At 44.8% G+C, this 24,869-nt stretch overlaps 1 protein-coding gene across 1 annotated transcript in view; it reads left to right on the top strand.

Annotated features, from left to right (window-relative positions):
* The window catches only part of RASA1 (RAS p21 protein activator 1), a 207,809-nt gene that overhangs the window by 125,870 nt on the left and 57,070 nt on the right, over positions 1–24,869 (top strand). The gene's annotated exons all lie outside the window — the stretch shown is intronic.

The raw sequence follows: 24,869 nt of genomic DNA, 5'->3' as shown, positions 1-24,869 counted from the left end.
GCTAAATGAAAAATACTAACGCAAGCTCTATGGAGGCGTTAGCGTTTAGCACGCGCGAAGCACGCACTAAAACCGCTAGCGCACCTTAGTAAAAGGAGCCCTTAGTCTTCACAAGTATGTGTGGGTGTTCTTGCACAACTGCCTCTTTGCTCAATCCCTTAAAGTGCCTATAATTCTGCCATTGCCCAGATATATCAAAGTATGCTTTATTCTTAATACCGTTCCAACTTTTCTGCTTTTCTACAAAGTATAAAAATAAGACACCTAAATTATTTTTATTTTTCATCTCATAAAATTCTTCTTCACATGTGCCATCTTGATGCTGGTGAGCTTTAAATACGTTCTTGTGTGCAGTAAATGGTTCTTGTTTCCTAAATCTGCATTGTGGGAGAATGTCTCTCACAGCCAGAAAGATTAGATCCCTCATGGTGAAGGAGCCGCATATTATATCTACTTCAGGCTCCTAACATAACCAAAGCATTGAAATTCTCTAGAGTTGAGTAGATCCTGCCCAACAAAGGAAGTCCAAATGCTACTTGGATACTAGTTCATCTTCAAAGGAAAAGGTAACACCAATAAGGAAATGATGTCTCTTAGAAAGCAGAAAACCATATCAAAACTGAATCTAGACCAGTTCACCAGTTCAGTCAATAGGGTCTCCACCAAGAACACTGAGATGTAATCCTTCTCATTCCTTGTTTAGCGGGTTGAAGAAACTTAGACAAAGGGAAAGGTGATGGAATTTTATATACCACCTTTCTATGGTTACAATGAAAATGATTTACATATTATATACAGGTACTTATTTTGTACATGGAGTGTTAAGTGATTAGCTCAGTCGCAGGGATCTGCAGTGAGAATCAGACTCAGTTCCCCTGGCTTTCAGGCTGCTGTATTAGCCGTTAGACTACTCCTCTATTCCAGAAGGCTTGCTCTGAGCAAAAGGGGTCTGCCCTAACTGTATTTTTGCAGTTGAGACTATATTCAGAACCCAGACACCATATTTTAAGTTCTGTGTACACTTCTACCAAAACAGAGAAACCTTGTTGCTACATCCTTTGCAGATACTGGCACAAAAGGGGAAATTGTAAGATTTGGCACGGAAAATCTCCTCTTCTACATCATCATCATTGAATAGTTTAGTAGAGAAAGCCCAATATTCCATATCAGATATATTGCCACATGAACCTCTATTCCTCAAATCTCTCTTTTTTTTCTTATTTATAGCAATTTTTAAGTATACAGTAAATCACTTCAATGCACTCCATAATAGGAAATTACCAAATGCAAAAAGGAAAATTAAATAGGCAATATAATACTAATTATCTGTCCAAAAATCATAAGGAAATAAACTCCAAGACAATAAGGTAAATGATCAGGAAATAACCTTTACCCTTCACTCTCCTTCATTTAGCTCATTCTTACAGTGAAATACCTCTCAGGAAACCTTAACATGGACTTGAACTTCTTTAGCTTCCCCCAAACACCAACACCATAAAAAAATGCCAACAACTGTTTTGGATTGAAAAAAATTATAAAATTTAGACTGATACAGTAATACGCACAAATATGATCATGTGACTCCATTCTATTGTGAGTTGCATTGGCTGCCAATGGAGGCTTGTGCTATGTATAAGTTGGGTTGCTTTTGCTATAAGGTTATGTATGGTACCACTCCGTTTTGTATGGTTAATAGATTCTCGCTAGCATCGTATAAAAATAGTAGAAAATCTCATGCCCTGTTTACCGTCTCATCAGTACAGGGCTGTAAAAGCAAGAAATTTCTGGACCGTACTTTAGCATTCCAAGCAGCTTCACAAGACAGAGAATTTTGATTGTTATTGTTTGTTCATATAAACATTTCAGAACTCAACTGAAAACTTATCTCTTTTCAAAATACTTGGTTAAATAATTTCTTTCTGTCATTCTTAAATTATTTAGTTTATAATCTTCTCTCCCCCTTTTCTCACTTTGTTATTGCTGCTAGGTTATCAATTTGTCTATGCTGCTAGTTAAATTTTTTTCTGTCATTCTTAAATTGTCTTTAGTTTATAATCTTTTGTAAACCACATAGAACTTATGGTTACGTGGTTAAAAAGCACGATGTTATGTTATGTTAAATAAGGAAATTTTAAAACAAAACTTTCTCTGAGAGCCAAATCTCTGAGAGAAAGATCCAGAAAATATTTGCATCTTTTTTGAGAAATTCTAGAGAGATCAGGAAAAAGCCACACTTTGAATCCTCAAAACATCATTAATATGCCTGAAATAGACTTAGAGGACCATTTTTGATAGCATGTCCAAGTACGACTTGGATAGAGAAAATTATGTTTCCCTTAATGGGCATTTTCAAAACGTCTGGACATCCAAAACCTTTGGGGGAAAATTGTCTATTTGAATGTCTTGACAACCATGACGTCCAGCCTTAGGAGTGTGTGGCGCAGTGGTTGGAGCTAAAGCCTCAGCACCCTGAGGTTGTGGGTTCAAACCCCATCCTGCTCCTTGTGACCCTGGGCAAGTCACTCAGTCCTCCAAAACCTCAAGTTTGTTAGATAGATTGTGAGCTCACAGGGACAGATAGGGAATATACTTGAGTACCTGATTGTAAAACCACTTAGATAATCTTGATAGGCAGTATATTAAAAAAAAACAAAAAAAAAACCTAATAATACTCTAATGATGTCTAACTTTGCCATTTTCGACCTCAAAAATGTCCAGTTGAAAACATCCAAATCCAGGCCATTTTGAAGTGAGTGGCCAGCATTTTAATGGACTGGCCATACAGACATGCCAGTAGAGCAGTGGGGCACCTTAGAGGGCCTTGCTTTGAACTTCAGATAAAGGGTGCCAGAAGTACATCTCTTCATAATCCCCTTCTAATGTATGGTGAACCCTCCAAAACTTCCCCAAAACCAATCATACCCACCAGTTTCAAGTTTTTTATTTTTATTTTGATATACTGCCTATCAAGCCGTCTAGGCGGTGTACATACATATATTTAAAAGAATATTGGTGTTCAGGGGTCTCAAATACAAATGTTAGACAAAGACGTATAGGTGGTAGGGAAGGAGAAACTAATTACAATATATTCCTAATAACCAACAAAAAGAAATAGAAACATAGAAATAGACGGCAGATAAGGGCCACGGCCCATCTAGTCTGCCCACCCTAATGACCCTCCCCTACCTTTCTCTGTGAATAGATCCCACGTGTCTATCCCATTTGGCCTTAAAATCAGGCACGCTGCTGGCCTCAATCACCTGTAGTGGAAGACTGTTCCAGCGATCAACCACTCTTTCAGTGAAAAAGAATTTCCTGGTGTCACCTCGCAGTTTCCCGCCCCTGATTTTCCACGGATGCCCTCTTGTTGTCGTGGGACCCTTGAAAAAGAAGATATCTTCCTCCGCCTCGATGCGGCCCTTAAGATACTTGAACGTCTCGATCATGTCTCCCCTCTCTCTGCGCTCCTCGAGCGAGTATAGCTGTAATTTGTCAAGCCGTTCTTCATATGGAAGATCCTTGAGTCCCGAGACCATCCTGGTGGCCATTCTCTGCACCGACTCCAGTCTCAGCACATCCTTGCGATAATGTGGCCTCCAAAATTGCACACAGTATTCCAGGTGGGGCCTCACCATGGATCTATACAATGGCATAATGACTTCCTCCTTACGGCTGACGAAACCCCTTCGTATGCAACCCATTATTTGTCTTGCCTTGGATGAAGCCTGCTCCACTTGATTGGCAGACTTCATGTCCTCACTGACGATTACCCCCAAGTCTCGTTCTGCTACTGTTTTTGCTAGGATCTCGCCATTAAGGGTATAAGACTTGCATGGATTTTGGCTGCCCAGGTGCATAATTTTGCATTTTTTTGGCATTGAAGTTGAGTCGCCATGTCCTAGACCAGCTCTCCAGCAGGAGTAGGTCGTGCATCATGTTGTCGGGCATTGAATCTTTGTCTGTTGTGCATTTGCCCACTACATTACTTAGTTTGGCGTCATCGGCGAATAATGTTATTTTACCTCGAAGCCCTTCTGCCAAGTCCCTTATAAAGATGTTGAATAGGATTGGGCCCAAGACTGAGCCCTGTGGCACTCCACTGATCACCTCCGTCATTTCGGAGGGGGTCCCATTCACCACCACCCTTTGAAGCCTACCTCCAAGCCAGTTCCCAACCCATTGCGTCAATGTGTCACCTAATCCTATAGAACTCATCTTGCCCAGCAACCTGCGGTGTGGTACGCTATCGAATGCTTTGCTAAAGTCCAGGTACACGATGTCTAGGGACTCCCCAATATCCAGCTTCTCCGTCACCCAATCAAAGAAGCTGATCAGGTTGGATTGGCATGATCTCCCCTTAGTAAATCCATGTTGTCGGGGATCCCGTAGATTCTTTTCATCCAGGATTTTATCCAATTGGTGTTTGATTAGAGTTTCCATTAGTTTGCTCACTATCGATGTTAGACTCACTGGTCTGTAGTTTTCTGTCTCCATCTTTGAGCCTTTCTTGTGGAGTGGAATGACGTTAGCCGTCCTCCAGTCCAACGGGACGCTGCCTGTACTAAGGGAGAGGTTGAAGAGCGCGGACAGTGGCTCCGCCAAGACATCACTCAGTTCCCTAAGCACCCTGGGGTGCAGGTTGTCCGGTAGGATACGATAGGAAGGGGAAAATGTCTGCGCAGAAGAAAAACTAGAAAGATGAAAAAAGAAAAAATTGGGAAGAGGAAGTTAAATAGCAAAAGCATCTTTAAATAAAAAAAAGTCTTAAGATTAGATTTAAATTTACTCGGCTTATCTTCCTTTTTAAGATAATTCAGAAGGACATTCCATAAGTTGGGGGCTGTAACAAAGAAGATTGTTTTACGGAAAGTATTGTAGAAAATGTTGCGAACTGACTGAACTGTAAGAAGATTTTGATCTGCCGAGTGGAGCGATTTGAGTGGGGAGTATGGTATTAGTAGACAATCAACGAATGCTGGTGTGTGTTGAGATTATGTTTTAAATGTTAACAGTAGAATTTTGTTTGTTATCCGATGGGAATAGGGAGCTAATGGGCGTTTTGAAGTAGAGATATGATGGCATGGTCATATTTTCTTAACTTATGAATAATTTTAATCGGCGGTATTTTGAATAGTTTGAAGTCTTCTAATATCCTTTTGAGTACCGTATTTTCACGCATATAACGCGCGCGTTATACGTGTTTTTACAAACCGTGCATAGCCTTGCGCGGTATACGCATGAGCGCGCTATATAAAATTTTTTTTACATAGTTCCCCCCCCCCCCGACGCACCCCCACCCCGTAGGACCGCTCGCACGCACCCGCACCCCCACCCTGAAGGACCGCTCGCACCCCCACAGCCTCCCGACCCCCCCCCCATCATGTAGAAGCTCCTACCGGTGTCCTGCTGCTTCCTCTTCCGGTTGTTCGCCCTTTCTCTAACGTCAAGCCCTCTTGCCCCGCCGACTCCCCGACACGATCGGGGCAAGAGGGAGCTCAAGCCCTCTTGCCCCTGCCAACGGCGGCACCCCCGACACAATCGGGGCAAGAGGGAGCTCAAGCCCTCTTGCCCCCGACACGATCGGGGCAAAAGGGAGCCCAAGCCCTCTTGCCCCGCCGACTCCCCAACTCCCTGACAATATCGGGCCAGGAGGGAGCCCAAACCCTCCTGGCCACGGCGACCCCCTACCCCCACCCCGCACTACATTACGGGCAGGAGGGATCCCAGGCCCTCCTGCCCTCGACACAAACCCCCCCTCCCCCCAATGACCGCCCCCCCCAAAGAACCTCCGACCGCACCCCCCAGCCGACCCGCGACCCCCCTGGACGACCCCCACGACACCCCCACCCCCCTTCCGCGTACCTTTGTGTAGTTGGCCGGACAGACGGGAGCCAAACCCGCCTGTCCGGCAGGCAGCCAACGACGGAATGAGAATATTCTGATTGGCCCAGGCGCCTTAGGCCCCACCAATAGGCGGAGCTTTTGGACGGATGGGCCAATCCGGCCTCATTCCGTTGTTGGCTGCCTGCCGGACAGGCAGGTTTGACTCCCGTCTGTCCGGCCAACTACACAAAGGTACGGGGGTGGGGGGTGTCGTTGGGTTCGGCCAGGGGGGTCGCGGGTCGGCTGGGGGGTGCGGTCGGAGGTTCTTTGGGGGGGCAGTCGTTGGGGGAGGGGGGTTTGCGTCGAGGGCAGGAGGGCCTGGGATCCCTCCTGCCCGTAATGTAGTGCGGGGTAGGGGGTCGCCGTGGCCAGGAGGGTTTGGGCTCCCTCCTGGCCCGATATTGTCGGGGAGTTGGGGAGTCGGCGGGGCAAGAGGGCTTGGACTCCGTTTTGCCCCGATCGTGTCGGGGGGCAAGAGGGCTTGAGCTCCCTCTTGCCCCGATCGTGTCAGGGGTGCCGCTGTTGGCTGGGGCAAGAGGGCTTGAGCTCCCTCTTGCCCCGATCGTATCGGGGAGTCGGCGGGGCAAGAGGGATTGACGTTAGAGAAAGGGCGAACCGCTGGAAGAGGAAGCAGCGCAGGGCTCACGGAAGGGCCGGGACCGCCAAGATAAAGCAGCAGGACACCGGTAGGAGCTTCTACATGATGGGGGGGGTCGGGAGGCTGTGGGGGTGCGAGCGGTCCTTCAGGGTGCAGGTGCGGGTGGGAGTGCGTGCGAGCGGTCCTTCGGGGTGGGGGTGCGAGCGGTCCAGCGGGGGGTGAATCGGACGTCGGGGGGGGGCATCAGGCTTTCAGGGTGGGACAGGACTTCAAGGGGGAGAGGAGAGTCGGGGCGGGCGAAAGGAGAGTCGGGGTGGCCAGAGGAGAGTCGGGGCGGGCGAAAGGAGAGTCGGCCAGCATGCGCAGTATACGGGTGTGCGCAGTTTATAAAAATTTCTGTACATAAATTTGTGTTTTCCGCGCGCTATACCCGTGTGCGCGTTTTACACGGGTGCGCGTTATCTACGTGAAAATACGGTAATCCCTTGATATGGGGAGTTAAAGTAATCTAGATGGGAGATCACTAAGGAATGGATTACAATATTCAGTGACTGGGGTTTAAGAAGAGTGGCAATGGACCATATCATTTTTAGTTTGAAAAAGCATTTCTTGATAACTGTGCTTACCTGATGGTGAAAATAGAGTTTATCCATGGTAACCCCGCGAAGCTTAATGGTGTTATACAATTCAATTGGTGTTGATTTTATACTTTAGTAGGGAAGAGAAGTGCATTGGTTTTAGTAATGTTGAGTGATAGCACTCCAGTATCCCTTATGGCTAGAGGTAGAAACATAAAAACATGATTCCAGATAGTCTAAATGGCCCATCCAGCATCTACTATCTCCTCTTCTCCCTAAGAGAGCCCACATGTTTGGCCCATGCTATTTTAAATTCAGATAGTCTTTGTCTCAACCACTTCTACTGGGAGACTGTTCCACGCATCTACCATCCTTTTTGTAAAGAAGTATTTAAGAACATAAACCGTGCCTCTGCTGGGTCAGACCTGAGGTCCATCATGCCCAGCAGTCCACCCACGTGGCGGCCCATCAGGTCCAGGACATGTATACTAGCCTTCTATCTATACCCTTCTATCCCCTTTTCCTTCAGAAAATTGTCCAATCCCTTCTATTTCCTTAGATTATTCCTGAGCCTATCATCTATTAACTTCATCCTATGTCCTCTCCTTCCAGAGCTTTCCATCCTTTGAAATTGTACACTACTATTACTACTTATCATTTCTATAGTGCTGAAAGGTGTACGCAGTGCTTTATATTTAATATTCAATAGACAGTTCCTTCTCAGAAGAGCTTACAATCTAATATGGACAGGCAGAACATCTCAAGGTTGAGGAGTTTAATGGTAGAAGGAAAGATACAATGGGTATAGTATCTAACAGTGAGTGGGAATTAAGAGTTGAAAGCTTCAAAGAAGTTAGCTTTTAGCTTAGATTTGAATATCGCTAGAGACGGAGCATGACATATTGACTCTGGCAGCCTGTTCCAAGATGATAAAGGGTGTGAAACTTCTCTCGTATGAGGAAAGACCAAAAAGGTTAGGACTCTTCAGCTTGGAAAAGAGACGGCTGAGGGGAGATATGATTGAAGTCTGCAAAATACTGGATCGATTTTTTTTTTTTTTTTTTTACTCCATCAAAAATTACAAAGACTAGGGGGACACTCGGTGAAATTAGAGGGAAATACTTATAAAACCAATAGGAGAAAATATTTTTTTCACTCAGAATAATTAAGCTTTGGAACACATTGCCAGAGTTTGTGGCAAGAGCAGTTAACATAGCTGGTTTTAAGAAAGGTTTGGACAATTTCCTGGAGGAAAAGTCCATAGTCTGTTCTTGAGATAGACAAGGAGCCACTGCTTGCCCTGGATCGGTAGCATGGAATGTTGAAAAACTATTTCGGTTTAATGGTAAGAATAACCTTACTGGGTCAGACTAATGGTCCATCTAACGCAGTAGCTCGTCCTCATGGTAGCCAATCAAGGTCATTAGTTCCTGGCAAAAATCCAAAGAGTAGTTACTAGTGCTGCCCAATTCAGGAAAAAAAATTTTGATTCGATTTTCCTGCCTAATTGGCGCTGTTAAATCCTAGCTCAAATTCAAGGTCTAACACCAGATCTGGCAGGATACACATTTCAGATCTGACATTGTAATCACAAAACAGAACATAAAATGATTTTTTCTAACTTTTGTTGTCTGGTCATTATTCAAATCACATTGGTCCCAGGCTCTGGTTGTTTCTGATAGATAGTAGCAACAGGAAATTAGCATCCTTTCACTCTTATCAGGTATGCATAAAAACACGGGCATTATACTTAAACTAAATCTCGTGTGCTGTCATTTCTTTAGTATCAAGACATATGGTATTTGTTGTCAGATGCCTGAACAACTATGTTGTAATAAATATTAATAGTGCTAAACATAACATGATACTTTTGGAAAATTCAGAGTGAGGCAAAGGTCAGGAAGTCATTACATGTAGTCTTGTACATCGTCTCAAATTGAACAGTGCATAAACAAAGCACCCTCTTTGTAGTGAAACAAAAACTAGAATCTCGTGACTACTGCTGCTGCTACAAGACCAACTTTGCAATACAGCCCTATAGATAGATGCTATTAAAGCTGGTACACTGTGAACAATAATAATAAAAACGTATGCTGTACCTTGAGAAATGGGGGCTGAGGTTTTAGTAGGAATTTTTTGCCCTTCGCAATTACTCTCTAGTATCCTGCTAAAGATCTATCAAACATAACGGAAAGCAAGAGAATGACAGAGAGATACCAAGTCACATTCTGCTGCCCTCACACTCTCACATGCCAAGCACCCCTATTCCCATACATTCGGAGACCAATCTCTTCTCTCTTTCGCTCTCCTCGATCCAGCATGTTTCCCCCTCTCCTCCCTGTTTGCGATACAGCATCTCTTCCTCAAACCGAACCCCCAACCCCAATCCTACTGTCAAACTCATACCCGAGATCTACCATCACCAGCCCCGCAGCTTTCCTTCTCCGGTGCCCATGCCCCGTCCCCTCTGACATAACTTGTCTTCCTCTGATTTGTTCCACCTGCCGGAAACGGGAAATTGCATCAGAGGTTGCAAGGGGTTGGAAAAAGGAAAGCTGTGGGGCCTACCACATGTGATCCAAAGACAAGTAGAAACATAGAAAGATGACGGCAGAAAAGGGCTATAGCCCATCAAGTCTGCCCACTCTACTGTCCCACCCCATTAAGTCAGAGTGCTGCTTGACCCACGTAGAGATCCCACGTGGATGTCCCATTTATTCTTAAAGTCGAGCACGCTAGTGGCCTTGATCACCTGCACCGGTAGTTTGTTCCAGTGATCCACCACCCTTTCTGTAAAGAAATACTTCCTGGTATCACCACCAAATCTCCCTCCTCTGAGTTTGAGCGGGTGCCCCCTTGTGACTGAAGGTCCCTTAGGAAAGAATATGTCGTTTTCCACCTCGACACGACCTGTGACGTACTTAAATGTCTCAATCATGTCACCCCTCTCCCTGCGCTCTTCTAGAGAGTAGAGCTGCAACTTGCCCAGTCTTTCCTCGTATGAGAGACCCTTGAGTCCGGAGACCATCCTAGTGGCCATTCGCTGGACTGACTCAGCTCGAAGTACATCTTTACGGTAATGTGGCCTCCAGAATTGCACACAGTACTCCAGATGAGGTCTCACCATGGTTCTGTACAGTGGCATTATGACTTCAGGTTTACGGCTGACAAAGCTTCTATTGATACATCCCATCAGTCACCTTGCCTTGGATGAGGCCTTCTCTACCTGTTTGGCAGCCTTCATGTCTGCACTGATGATTACTCCCAAATCCCGTTCTTCTGAAGTCATAGCTAGTGTTTCTCCATTCAAGGTGTATGTTCTGCATGGATTTCTGCTGCCGAGATGCATCACCTTACACTTCTTTGCGTTGAAGCCCATCTGCCATGTCGAGGACCAGTTTTCCAACTTGATCAGATCCTGCGTCATACCATCCGTGAGATCGCTTTCACCTACTATATTACACAGTTTGGCGGCGGCGGCAAACAGCGCTACTTTTCCCTGAAGCCCTCGGGTCAAGTCCCTTATAAATATGTTAAAAAGGGATGGTCCCAGGACTGAGCCCTGTGGCACTCCGCTAGTCACCTCCGATGTCTTAGAGAGGGTGCCATTGACCACCACCCTCTGAAGTCTTCCACTCGGCCAATCATTGACCCATGCCGTTAGCTTCTCATCTAACCCCATCGATTTCATCTTGTTTAATAGTCTACGGTGTGGGACACTGTCAAACGCTTTACTGAAATCCAAGTACACTATGTCCAGAGACTCTCCCGAGTCTAGCTTTCCTGTCACCCAGTCAAAGAAGCTGATAAGATTGGATTGGCATGACCTGCCCCTAGTGAATCCATGTTGACAGGGATCCCTCAGATTCCCCTCATCCAATATTGTGTCTAATTTCCCTTTAAGTAGAGTTTCCATGAGTTTACACACTATTGATGTGAGACTTACTGGTCTGTAATTTGCAACCTCCGCTCTGCAACCCTTTTTGTGCAGAGGAACAACGATTGTAGTTTTCCAGTCCAGGGGGACTCTCCCCGTACTTAGGGAGAGATTGAAGAGCATGGCTAACTGTTCCGCCAAGACATCGCATAGCTCTCTGAACTCTCTTGGGTGCAGATTGTCCGGCCCCATGGCTTTGTTCACCTTGATTCTTGACAGTTCTCTGTAAACATCAGCTGGTGTGAACTCAAACTTCTGAAATGGGTCATCCATACATTGCTTTGCATCCAGCCGAGGCCCGTGCCCTGGTGCCTCGCAGGTAAAGACTGAACAGAAGTAATCGTTCAGTAGTTTGGCTTTATCGGAGTCAGTTTCCACATAATTCCCATCTGGCGTTCTAAGGCGTACTATCCCGTTTGTGTTTTTATTCCTGTCGCTAATGTACCTGAAGAAGGATTTGTCCCCTTTCTTGATGTTCTTCGCTAGAGTTTCTTCCATATGAAGTTTGGCCTCCCTGACTGCTGTTTTGACCGCTGCAGACTTCGCCCTGTATTCAATGTTTGCTTCTTTTCCCCCCATGCGTTTGTATGAGAGAAATGCTCTTTTCTTCTCCTTGACGAGGTATGATACCTCATCTGTGAACCATTGGGGTTTCCTTTTTCTTTGTTGTTTGGTTACCGATTTTATGTAGCGGATAGTTGCCTCATGAAGGATCGATTTCAAGGTTGACCACATAGCTTCCACATTATCAGTTACTTCTTGAACCTGCAGCGTCTGGTAGACGAAATCTCCCATACGTGCGAAGTCAGTGCCCCTGAAATTGAATACCCTTGTTTTTGTTTGTGATCTAGGGAAGCCTTTCCTAAGGTTAAACCATACCATGTTATGGTCACTGGTGGCTAGCGTATCTCCCACCGAGACGTCCGAGACGCTTTCCCCATTCGTAAGTACCAGGTCCAGGATGGCCTGGGCCCTAGTGGGCTCTAGTACCATTTGTTTGAGCCGAACTCCCTTCATGGACGTCAATATCCTCCTGCTATCACAAGTTGTCGCTGATAATGTGTTCCAGTCTACATCAGGCATGTTGAAGTCTCCTAATAGAACAGCCTCCCCCCGTAAGGTGATATTCTCAATGTCTTCAATTAATTCTGCGTCCTTATCCTCCGATTGTTTCGGAGGTCTGTATACCACACCAAGGTACAGGCATTTTTCTCCACCTCTGGCCAAGTTTACCCAGATGGATTCCCCAGTATACTTGACGTCTGTGATCCTGGTTGTCTTAATGTTCTTTTTGATATAAAGTGCTACCCCACCACCTAACTTACCCTCTCTATCTTGTCTAATCAGGTTGTATCCTGGTATGTTTATATCCCACCCATGAGAGTCTGTGAACCATGTTTCGGATATTGCTACTATGTCTAGGTCTGAATTAACTATTTCTGTTTCTAGTTCTAGAAATATATTCCCTAGGCTGTGTGCGTTAACATACATAGCTCTCCACTCTTTCTGTTTGCTAAGCTCCTGTTGTGAGCCACCCGTTTGAGTCAAATTGTCTCCTAGCGATTCGTTTGCAGTAAGGGTACTTACCTCAGACCTAGAAGCGTAATGTTGTTTCGCTACATCTGGATTGTTGTTTACTGCTTCTGTGTAAAAGTGGGTACCCACCCCCGACTTACCTAGTTTAAAGCCCTTCGAAGTAGGCGGTCTAATCTGTGTCCGAAAACATTCTTACCTCTGTTGGTCAGGTGTAGTCCGTCTGGTCCCTGTAGTCCCTGTAGTGTCTCTCCGTGATTCAGGAATCCGAAGTTCATCTCCTGGCACCATCGTTGTAACCACTCATTCGTCTTCAGGATGCGTTCTTCCCTGTCCCTTCCTTTGCCCCTAACAGGAAGAATGGAAGAGAATACTACCTGTGCTCCTATCTGCTTCAGCCTCTTTCCCAGAGCTCTGAAGTCTCTAGCTTTGTCCTCCAGGGTGTTCTTGGCAGTATCATTCGTTCCGACGTGGATGAGTAGCATGGGGAAGTGGTCCTTGGGCCTGAGAAGTCTATCAAGACAGGTGGTCACATCTCTTATTCTGGCTCCGGGCAGACAGCAGACTTCCCTTGACTGCATATCCGGTCTGCATATTGGTCCCTCGGTGCCCCTCAACATGGAGTCCCCAATGGCTATTACTCTACGCTTCTTTTGGGGGTGTCGATCCATCGTCCCTGGAGATGGAGAAGTGTGTTGATCCTGGTCCACGTCGGTAGCCTCTTCCTGCAAGGCCTGGAATCTGTTCTTCAGGCTCAGCTGTGGAGTCGATGTGGAACTGCCCTGGTGAGAGAAAGAGTGAGAAGGTGAGGAGATCGTAAATGGGGGGGGGTTTCCTACGTTTACCTGTGGAGGAGGTCACTAACTGCCAGGAGTCAGTGTCTCCATCCATCTCCTGAACTGCAACAGTTGGTTTCTTTGTCGGCGGCCCAGGAGTCATCATGGGTGATCCGTCACAGGCCCGTTCTGTGATTTGGGATAGTTCCTGCACTAACCCATCGATGTAGGCCTCATCCTCTCTAATGCCTCTCAGACGTTTCACCTCCTCCCTAAGGCTTCTTAGTTCCTGCATGATGTCTTCATCCCGCTGACCGACCTCCTCTGTCTGCGTAGAGGCCGTGATGTACTGCTGTTGGATGGCCTCGGTCTGCGTGGAGACGTCCTTTCCCGGGGCTGTGTTCTCCTCTGTCTGTGCGTAGATCGAGTTCATCTCCCGGATCACCACAGTGCTGGGGATGCCAACCTTGCTTGTAGTCTTCACACTCCTCGTCCGCCCTGCCATAACAATCGGTGAATCGATTCGAATCGGAAATCGAGCAGCACTAGTAGCTACATCAGAAGGAGGGACTTGGCTGGAAGAAGGTCCTGAAGCAAACCTGCGATGTTGCCTCTTCGTCCACAATGCTTCTAAGAGACTGGTAGTCTTGTGGCGGGATGCACAGGGTTTTTTTTTTTCTGCCAGTTTTGACCCATGATTGGGAGCGAGCAAGGGGAGGGAGGGTATGAGGGGGGCTTCTGGACTCATATGGGGGGGAGCTGCTGCTGCACTCATGTTGTTTGAGCTGCTGGACCAGCTGGAGTTGAAGGGAAGGGAAAATGATGCTGGATCTGGTTTGGGGGCTAGAGGGAAGGGAGAGAGGTGCAGGACCTGCAGGGAGGAAGAGAGAAGGGAAGGGAAAGAAAAGCTGAACCAAAGGGATGAAGGAAGAGTGAGTGAAATATTGAACATAGCAAAGGGAAGGAGGAGTGAGAGAGACACATTGGTGTAAGGGAATAAGAGGGGAGAAGCTGGACACAGGGAGAAACAAAAAGAGAGGAGATCGTGGGCATGGATGGGAGCATAGGAACAGAGATAAAGAGGGGAATGTTGCGTGGGGTGGTATATGGACACAGAAGGGTAATGCTAGACATGGGAGGGTATATGAACACAGAGAAAATGACTAGACATGGGGGAAAATAAGAACGCAGAAGGAAGATGGCTGGACAGGGAGGCATGATACTGTACACAGGGGGAAGGGATCATAAAATGATGAGATAATGAAAGCAGGAAGATGGGCACAGGGGAAATACTAGAAAGGGACGTATAGGAGACAGAAGGGAGATGCTGAATATGGGGAACAATACATTCACTGAGATGGTGAGCATGAAGAAAGAAGAAATGTCAAATGGTCAGGAGACCTTGACAAGTGAGTTGCGAAGACAAAAGAAAACAGATTTGAAGAATAAAATGATGAGACCACAAAAGGTAGAAAAAAGTAATTTTATTTTCTATTTTGTGATTAGAATATATCAGATTTGAAATATGTATCCTGCTAGAGCTGGTGTTAGACATAACTGGAGACCACAAAACCCAAGCCGTGTTTCTTTAGCTCCCAGCTGGCTTCGGGCTCTCTCTGACCAGGGGGCAGTTGTCCTAGTTGCACTTCCCTAACACTATTCTTGTTGTGTGTGACTGCAGTATTCTGTTAGAATAATTTTTCTGTGTAGCATTCTGTAGTAATTTGGCTTATTCATTTTTCTTGATAGTGGAGAGGAGATTTGTGAAGGGGAGGGGAGACGAGTTTTGTTGATCCTTGCTCTGTATTTGTGTTTATAAAATGACAATTGTACAGAATATTGTGTCTTTATACTTTAATAAAATAAGTTCAATATAAAATCATAACTATTTGAGGCTTGTGCGGATGGGATCGAATGGTTTACGGGGCGAGGATAGGGACTGAGTTTGCGGGGACGGGGACTGAGCTCACAGGGACAGGGCTGGGACAGGGACCAAGCTCAATGGGGCAGGGATGGGTACAAATTTTTCCGCTGTCATTCTCTAGTTGACACAATAGATTTTTTTATGTACCACATTATAAGGGATGCATTTGGCTATTAGAATTAACTTTTTGAAATCACTTGTTTCTAATTTTACAATTTTGTTGATACTGAAACATAGCTAGTATAACCTTTACAGATCATGCTTCAAAACTGGATCAAGACTGACCAATTAGCACGTTATTTCTGACCAATAAGGAGGCTGCATTCATCAGCCAATCACAGTTCAGATATCTAGGTAACAGGGCAACTATAAAAATCATGGGCTTTCTGCAATGACCATGAGCAAGACTTGGAACCTAGCATTGGAGTGTTTTTGTGTGTCACTGATGAGCAAGGAAGGATTTTTGTGCTGCCAGATCACCAGCAAAGTCTGCTGCAGTCACAATGCGGTAGCAAAGATTGTGCAAAATGGTAGACAAGCCTCAGTCTGGTCATCCATGGGCATCAGCATCACGCCAAGACCACACACTTCGATGCATTTCATTGACCAATCTCAGGTTGACCTCACCTTAGCTATTGTATGAGTGGTCAGATAAACATAGAAACATAGAAGATGACGGCAGAAAAGGGCTACAGCCCATCAAGTCTGCCCACTCTGCTTACCCACCCCCTGTCTATGCCCTAATGATCCAATTTCCTTATCTTGACCCTCGTAGGGATCCCACATGGGTATCCCATTTATTCTTAAAGTCTGGCACGTTGTCTGCCTCGATCACCTGCACTGGAAGCTTGTTCCAATGATCAACCACTCTCTCTGTGAAGAAATACTTTCTGGTGTCGCCATGAAATTTTCCACCCCTGAGTTTGAGCGGGTGCCCTCTTGTGGCCGAGGGTCCCTTGAGAAAGAAAATATCATCTTCCACTTCGACACGTCCCGTGAGGTACTTAAATGTTTCGATCATGTCTCCCCTCTCCCTACGTTCCTCAAGAGTGTAGAGCTGCAATTTGTTCAGTCTCTCTTCGTACGAGAGACCCTTGAGCCCCGAGATCATCCTGGTGGCCGTCCGTTGAACCGATTCAATTCTGCGCACATCTTTACTGTAATGTGGCCTCCAGAATTGCACACAGTACTCCAGATGAGGTCTCACCATGGCCCTGTACAATGGCATTATGACTTCAGGCTTTCGGCTGATGAAACTTCTATTGATACAACCCAATATCGGCGTCAGTTCAATATCTTGTCGCTGATGCTTGAGTTTGGTCTGCAGGGCTGCAGAGCACACAACAAGCCACTGATGACTGACACAAAGGTGCAGCCAGATCAAGTGGATGCCGAAGCACTCAAGCTGGACATGTGAAATGTGGGAAGAGATGCTTTTCAGCAATAAAAGTACCTTCTGCCTGTTTAATAACCAGGCCCACACCTACATGAAGAGGTTTCCTAGACAGGAGCTCAAGCCTGAGTGCCTCAAGCTCACTGTGAAACAGCTTTTGAAGGTCTTAATCTGGGGCTGCATGGCTTCTAGTGACTTCTGACATCTGTACATTATTAATATAATTGTCTTCAGGACCAAGTACATCACACTACTATAAAAGTGTATGGTGCCATCAGCTCAGCAGCTATTTCCAACCCAGATCTGTTCCAAGATGACAATGTACCTTGTCATCGCTCCAAATAGGTGATCATCTGGAAATGTCAGAACAACATCAAGTCAATTGACTGGCCTGCCCAATCTCGGAATCTGAATCTAATCGAGGACTTGTGGCACAAGGTGGCCTGGGAGATAAGAACACAAGAAGTTGCCTCCGCTGGGGCAGACCAGAGGTCCATCTTGCCCAGTGGTCCGCACCCACGGCGGCCCCTCAGGCCTAATTGCCTGAACAGTGCCCCTGACTAACTTTGTAACTGCCTCTAATCCTATCCCTATAACCTACCTCTACTTCTATCTATACCCCTCAATCCCTTTGTCCTCCAGGTACCTATCCAAACCTTCTTTGAAGCCCTGTAGCGTGCTCCTGCTTATCACATCCTCTGGCAGCGCGTTCCATGTATCCACCACCCTCTGGGTGAAAAAGAACTTCCTGGCGTTTGTTCTAAACCTTCCCCCTTTCAATTTCTCTGAGTGTCCCCTTGTACTTGTGGTTCCCCATAATTTAAAAAATCTGTCCCTGTCTACTCTTTCTATGCTCTTCATGATCTTGAAGGTTTCTATCATGTCTCCCCTAAGTCTCCGCTTTTCCAGGGAGAAAAGCCCCAGCTTCTTCAATCTGTCAGTATATGAGAGACATCCAACATCAAAACATGAGTTGATTGAGTCACTCATTGCAGCATGGCACCACATTGTCACCCATAATCACCTCATTAAATTGGTTCACTCAGTGCCAACATGGTGCAAATAGGTAATCAAAAACAGGGTGGCTCACCAAATACTGAGCCATCATTGGCACACAAAACAGCCTTTTACAAGGCCACCTACGTAAGGATAGATGATGACTGTATTTACTTTTTTAGCCAGTGAAGTACATTACTTGATTTACACAAAACGATTAACATGACAACTTTAGCAAGTAAACTCAGAAATTTAAGGCCAAGCTAGAATAAAAAGTCGATTCTAATAGCCAAATGTATCCCTTATAATATGGTACATATGAGTAGACAAATCTATTGGGTCAACAGAAAAATTAAAAAGTCAAAAAGTTGAAAGAATGCAAAATTCAAATGACTCCAGACTTTTGCATACTACTGTAAAGGCTCCAAAGGACATAGTAATGTTTTGAGTTGAAACCATTCTAAAAAGTAGAACTCCAGATGTGAGAAACCTTGTTATATGCACTGTGGTGCATACGTTTCAAGCATGCTCAAACTTTAGTTTATCTTATTTTAGCATGTCAGTTGATTGTGGTTGAACCAATCTTAGAATGATAAGAGATCCAAAGAATACATTGCTGACCCAATAGAAAAGAAAGCTGAAACATTAGATTTCTTGGACAGAAAAATATTTCAAGGCATTAGGCTAAGCTTTAGAGTGCAAGCCAAAAGTTGAACCCTCTATCAGTAACTATCCTCTCAAGGGAACTATAAATTCCTGGATCAACTAGCAGATGTGGAGGAATGCTAGAACAGCTTAATCTATTCAGCCTCCCAGGCATTTGGCCTCTCATATCATACCTCATCTGTATCTGTTGGAACTGGTTAGCTTTGCTGACGACTTCAGAGCTGAGGAAAAGTGTTTACAATACAGTAGCTAATGCTTTCTGCAAAGGCTAAAGTTCGAGGCCAAAGTAAAAGAAGCTCTATATACTTCATAAAAACCATATGTTTTCCTTAGTCTAAAACTTAATAGCAGCCATGAGAGGACCATCTACCTTAAATTAAACCATTCTACCCATATGGGAAGCAATATTTTTCCAGCAGAAGACTTGCCATTAATACCCAAGGGAAAGATTCTGATAACAGTATCAATCACATTAGAAGGAACAGAACAGCTAAAGATCCAAATGCCCTCAGATGCGGCCAGTGCCTTATCTTTCTTAGATCTAGGTATACACAATTACCCTTTCACCATCACAACTATCTCCTTTAGAGGGGGCCTGACTTTACCGTTTCAAAGAGCTTTGGTCTCAGGACACTTGGGTACTAAAAATAATTCCAACAATTGCCTTCACTCTCTCCTGATTGCTACAGATCATCCAGTCTGATCTGCTGTGGACCAGCAATAAGAACTCCTTACTTTACAAGGTGATTCAGTACATTCTATACCAAAAAACAGTGGAAAAAAGTTCTAGTAAATGCAGTAAACAAGGACTTCTGTTCCAAGTAATATCGAAGAAATCAAGAGAATTAAGACCAATGCTGGATCTTAGATCTAAACAATTAGCTGATTCAAGAAAAGTTTGAATTCATTAGCATTAGAAGTAAATATAGTATTTATTCACACTTTACACAGGCAATTTGCTTGCTTCACTATTTGGTCTTAAAGCAACCAGAACCTGGCAGCAGTAGCTATTCATCTTTGCAAAGTACGGATATTTGTATTTTCTTACCTAGACTTCCTGTGGTTGAAGGTATCCATTTCTTAGGAAGCCAAACCGCTCTTCCATTTCCAAGTTTATTTGGGATTTGTTATCCTTGTTGTAAAAACATCTAAGTGGCATACAATCTGTGTGATAAAGAGAGGGAGTAGGGAATGTGCTACTTAAAAACATGACAGTGGGGGAAGAAGGGAATAACTACAATAATTTGATACTGCAGCTCCTGGGGTATCTGGGTTTGTTAAAATAAATTACCCCAAATTGACTAGCAAGCAGTGCCTCTCCAGTATATAGAAGCGATAGGCACAAAGTTAGTGAAAGTATTCCTTCTGGAACAAAGGGCATAGTCATCAGCTGCTTAGTAGTCAAAGTTGAATGAATCCACATCAACCCAATCATTCGTGGTGGGACATATGATAAAAGTCCTGGTAAACCTAATTTGTGTTCTTCAACATGCCCATTTACAATGTATAATGGGACTAACTTGCCCATTTCCTATCCTGGCTTGTAAAACTTCACAATATTACCTGTCTCTTCCTACATTGATGGTAGAATTACTAAAAATTGGCACAAGACTTCTTCCATCTTTTGCCTCACAACCTATTTTGACAACGGACATATTAAAATTGGGATGGGTTGCACTTAGGCCATGAGCACACAGATAAGAACCATTAAAGATCTTATTTCTAGTACTCGCCAAATCCATATTAGCTGCATTGGACTTAGAGGGTTTTAGAAATAATTCCTTCAATTAATGACCAACTAGTAAAAGCATACCAGATCAGGGCCATTGCAATGTTCTCATTCTTTAGATCAGCCACCATAGAGGATGTATATAAATCTGAAAAGTGATCTTCGATTCTCATCTGCATATCAGCCATACTATTTAGTTGTCATTTATTTATTTATTTTAGTGTTTATATACCACTTATAGCCTAAGTGGTTTGCATTCTGGTACTCAAGCATTTTTCCGTATCTGTCGTGGTGGGCTCACACTCTACCTAATATACCTGGGGCAGTGGGGGGATTAAGTGACTTACCCAGAGTCACAGGGAGCAGCATGGGATTTGAACCCACAATCTCAGGGTGCTGAGTAGAGAATGACACGGTGGCGGTTACCCACGGCTAGCCGCGTTTAGCCGCGGGTAACCCGCCGGAACGGGGAATGAAAAATAATAGTCGCTGCGGGGGCGGGGACAAGGCCATTCACCGCCCGTGGAGTGGTGAATGGTCTTGTCTCCGCAGTGAGGCATTAAGGATCGCGCGGTCCCCGCAGCCACCGCCCGCCCGTAGCGTTTAGCCAGCTCCCTCCCTCTACCTCACCTTAAATTCTGAGTTTGCCGGCTTCCATTTTCCTGAGCCGCACGCGTTCAAAAAGCCGTGCACGCGCAGCTGCGCGAGTCCATCAAGCTTCTCCTCTGACGCAACTGGAAACAGGAAGTTGCAGGAGTGGAGAAGCTTGATGGACTCGCGCAGCCGCGCGTGCGCGTCTTTGTAAACGCGTGCGGCTCGGGGAAAAAGGAAGCCGGCAAACTCAGAATGTAAGGTGAGGTGAAGGGAGGGAGCTGGCTAAACGCTGCGATCGGGTAGGTGGGGGCTGCTAGACCGTGAGATCGCGTTTGTTCCCGGCTCATACTAGGAAGGAGGGAGTGAAAGGAAAAAAAATTCTGGGCCAAGGGGATGAAGAGGGAAAGAAAGAAACCCACAGCAGGAAAGAAAGGGGAAGACAGGCAGGTGAGCCAGATGCTGGAAGCAGGGGGGGGAGAAAGAGGGAAAGAAGCTAGATGGGGTTGAAAAGAAGAGACGCTGGTATGGAAGAGGAAGATAGGGGAAATCTGGGCAGAGGAAGGTAACAGAAAGAGGGGAAATTATGTGCATGGGGCATAGGACAGAGACATAAAGGGGACATGCCATGGGGATGGTATTTGGACACGGGGGGGGGGGGGCAATGGCAGATACATAGGAGAGATATTAGAAATGGGGAAAATAGGAACACAGAAGCGAGATAGTTTGTGGGAATGGGACAGGGACAGAGCTCGCAGGCTCCAGCAGCTTGCACAAATTACATTGTAACGTGCCACGAAAATAAGAGGGAGGGAGGTAGATAGATAGGCCTCGCAAGAGGAGCTGAAGGGTGGTAGAAAGGAACAGATTGTAAAGGAGGGAGGGAAGGGTGGTGGTGGAAAGGAATAGAACAGACATTGAAAGAGGGTAGAGATGAACAGACCCTGAAGGGAAATGTGGAAGACAGAGTGGGGAGAAGATGCTGGAAGGGAAGAAGACAGATGCCAGACTATGGGGGAGCGGAGGGAAGAAGATGGGTGCTAGACCAATTGGGGGAGGGTGAAGGGAGAGGCACAGTAACAGCAAATGGAAGACGCAGAGAGAAGACACACAGTGGATGGAAGGAATTGAATGAGAAGATGTGGAAAGCAGAAACCAGACAACAAAGGTAGAAAAAAAAATTCTATTTATTTATTTATTTTTTGCTTTAGGATAAAGTAGTATATTAGTTGTGTTGATAAAAATTTATAAACAAAGCCCTGCCAGCTGAACATCTCTTTCTCTAGTTCAGCAGCAAAAACTTTGATTTATAAGAAATGAATAAGCTAAATATTACAGTACTAAGGCTTATATGGATGCTGCGGGGACGGTGACGGGGCGGTGAATGGGATGGCAGTGGCGGTGACGGGGCGGTGAAAGGGATGACGGTGACGGGGCGGTGAAAGGGATGACGGTGACGGGGCGGTGAAGGGAATGGCGGTGACGGAGCGGTGCAGAGGATGGTGGGACGGGGCGGTGACGGGGTCAGATTTTTTCCCCGTGTCATTCTCTAGTGCTGAGGCTGTAGCTCTAACCACTGTGCCACTCACTCCCACATGTCCAAGAGACAGTAGCTTTGGTCAGTCTTTGCTGAAGAATTTATTTAATGTCTTTTCAGTTTTCCCCACTTATACTAGATTACCAGGTTTCTGTTTAAAAATAAAATAGTGCTGCTGTAAAACTCAGCCGTGGGAATCTCTCCGGTAGTGTAACTCATTCATCCTGTTTGTCAGCAGAGAAAATATTCTTTACGGTCTGTGATGAGTTCCCCCATTAATGGAATCAGACACGGAGGCCTGCCAGCTGTCTAGGGGGCAGTTAACTGCTAAACTAAATACCGATTGATGAATTGAATGAGGAGGCAGCTGTATAGGAACCTGTATACATGCTCTGAAAGCAGCTTGCATATATTATTTGAAGTAGCCCATTTTGTCTACCCAGAAGAGGTTATGATTCTAACTGCCATTCTGAATAGAATATCCACATCTCTTCTTTGAAGTGCACAAAGTGTTTCAGTGCTTTTCTGAATTGAGGCTTGGTTTCCATGTTCTTGCTTTTAAGGCAGCCTCTGTATTTATGCCACGCCTTTTTGAATTTCATTGCTGTTTTTGTCTGCACCATCACCCGGAAGACATTCTAAGCATCCACCATCCATTCCAAAAAGAAATATTTCCTGGTATTGCTTCCAAATCTCTCTTCCTGTAGCTCCAGATCATGTCTCCAGTTTTAGACTTTTCTTTGGCGCAAGGGTTTGTTTCTTGTGCATTAATAACTTTCATGTATTCATATGTCTATCATATCTTTTCTGTCCCTTCTTTCCTCTAGTTCACATTCCTCTAGTTCACATTCTTTCTGGCAAAGACGCCACACCATTGTGAATTATTTTCTCTGAACCACCTCTAACTTCTATACATTCTCCTTCAAACACAGTCTCGAACTAAATACAGTATTCCAAGTGAGGACATTCACTGCTTCCTTTCTGCTGGTTTGCCTCTCTGTACAACTCACTATCCTCCAGGCTTTAGCATCACCGTATTGTTCTCTTGCCCCTTTGAGATCCACAGATAACTATCACTGCAAAGTCTCTCTCCTGGTCAGCATCACCCTACCATTTTAGAAATCATTTTGGATTTCTGCTCCCCAATTTGATCACTCTTCTCTTTTTCATATTAAGGCTTAATTGCCAAGAATTTATTTATTTAACGATTTATATACTGCATAAAACTATGCGGTTTACACATTACATACGTACATATTATCCTGCTTGCCCTTTAATCACTACACATATGACACAAATAATAGACAGATGCAAATTTTCCCATCCCGCAATGGTAGATGACACAATACCAATACAGTCTTGTATACTACTGCCACTGCTATTTATCAATGTGATTTCTCACTGTAGCTCCAATTATTTTATCCAACTCTGGAGTCCTGGTATCTGCTCATAAATGCATGTTTCCAAAGATAGAATATAAATACTTAATAAAATTTTTGTCTGGACCTTCGAAGTGTGACCGGATACTACAAACTTCCAGCTACTATCATCTTCATCGGTCCAATTTTTATTGATTTTTATAATTATTTCTATTTTCTTCAATGTTGCAATTTAACTTATATTTTGACAAGAAGAGAGCCAGTTTTCAAGGCTTATCTGGCAAGGTAGTTTTAATGGTGCTTCGTGACTTATGAAACCTACGCTCACTGAAAGTGTTGAAAAGTTAAAGGTTAAGAATTGGCTTCATAATTTTAAAAGGAAAAATCCAAGTATTTGTCATTTAAAAATTAATATGGTATGTCTTAGGGGTCCTTTAATCAAGCTGCGGTAGGGGTTTAACGTGCGTTAAACCGCCTGTTGCGCTAGCCGCTAACGCCTGCATTGAGCAGGTATTAGTTGTTTAGCTGGCCGCAGGGGTTAGCGCGTGATGAAATGTCCGACGCGCTAACCCCGCTAGCGCGGCTTGATAAAATGACCTTTTAGTGTTTGCATATGATTTTAACTCATATTTTAGGTACTGAATGTTCATGGTCATTGGTGATTATATACCTTGGGTGTGCACTAAGATTCTGTAGTCATATGTACCTTGGGAGGATGTTTTTAAATACAGTGGTGCCTCGCATAAAGAACGCCTCGCACAGCGAACGCTGCACACAACGAACTTCATTTCATGATTCATACAACGAACTTCGTTTCACACAACGAAATCGCCCAAGCTTCCACGATCGCTGCCGATGTATTGCATCCTTCCGCGCAGACACTGCAGGCAGTCGTTAGTCACTTCGCTTAACGCGTTTCACATAACGAACTTTTTGCATAACAAACTTGCTCCTGGAACGAATTAAGTTCGTTGTGTGAGGCATCATTGTATATGTAATGATTGTAATGCTTTAGTATCTAGAAATGCCTTATATAAAGAGCTGTCCTAATTTGTGATGCTATTCAACTAAGGCAATAGAAATAGAGGACATGAATTGCAACTTGGGAATAACATCAGAAAATCACGAAGAGGGTGGTAGATATCTGGAATGCTATCTTGCGGGAGGTGGTGGAGATGAAAGTAGTAATTGAATTCATAAATGTATAGGATAAACAAAAGAATCCTGTATGGAAAGAATGGAACCAAACAAACTTAGTGGTGATTAGATAGCAAATCCAGTAATTGGGGAAACAAAGCCAGTGCCAACAGAAATCTATGGTTTGCGCCCTGATAGGTGGACGGACAGAT

This window comes from Geotrypetes seraphini, chromosome 1 (assembly GCF_902459505.1).
Source record: "Geotrypetes seraphini chromosome 1, aGeoSer1.1, whole genome shotgun sequence".
In the NCBI taxonomy this organism is placed as follows: domain Eukaryota; kingdom Metazoa; phylum Chordata; class Amphibia; order Gymnophiona; family Dermophiidae; genus Geotrypetes; species Geotrypetes seraphini.
The sequence above is the reverse complement of the archived record's forward strand: the minus strand, read 5'-3'. Positions and strand labels throughout refer to the sequence as shown.